We start from the raw sequence: 375 nt of genomic DNA, 5'->3' as shown, positions 1-375 counted from the left end.
TATGATAATGAGTTGAGGATTTAGCTCAAAGCTGCTTGCTTTGATGGGAGGTATACAGATGCTACTCCCATATGCAGCTGTAATGGGATTAGCATATGACCCCAGAGTCCTTCTGGACTGCTCAATTCCACTTAGGTCCATGATGGAGAAAGGGAATATGATATGAATTCAAAAGTAAAGTAAAAATATATTATATTTTTTTTACCGAAAAAATTAAAATAAAACAAAAGGAAAATAAAATAAATTTTCAAAAACTAAAAGAAAATAGGATCAAAGCAACTTGAAAACTAAATCAATTAGTTAATTAAAAAGATTTTGGAATTAGCAATTGAAAAGATATGATTGAAAATTATTTTGAAAAAGATTTGATTTTTT

The sequence above is a fragment of the Arachis duranensis genome, chromosome 8, assembly GCF_000817695.3.
Source record: "Arachis duranensis cultivar V14167 chromosome 8, aradu.V14167.gnm2.J7QH, whole genome shotgun sequence".
Lineage (NCBI taxonomy): Eukaryota > Viridiplantae > Streptophyta > Magnoliopsida > Fabales > Fabaceae > Arachis > Arachis duranensis.
The sequence above is the reverse complement of the archived record's forward strand: the minus strand, read 5'-3'. Positions refer to the sequence as shown.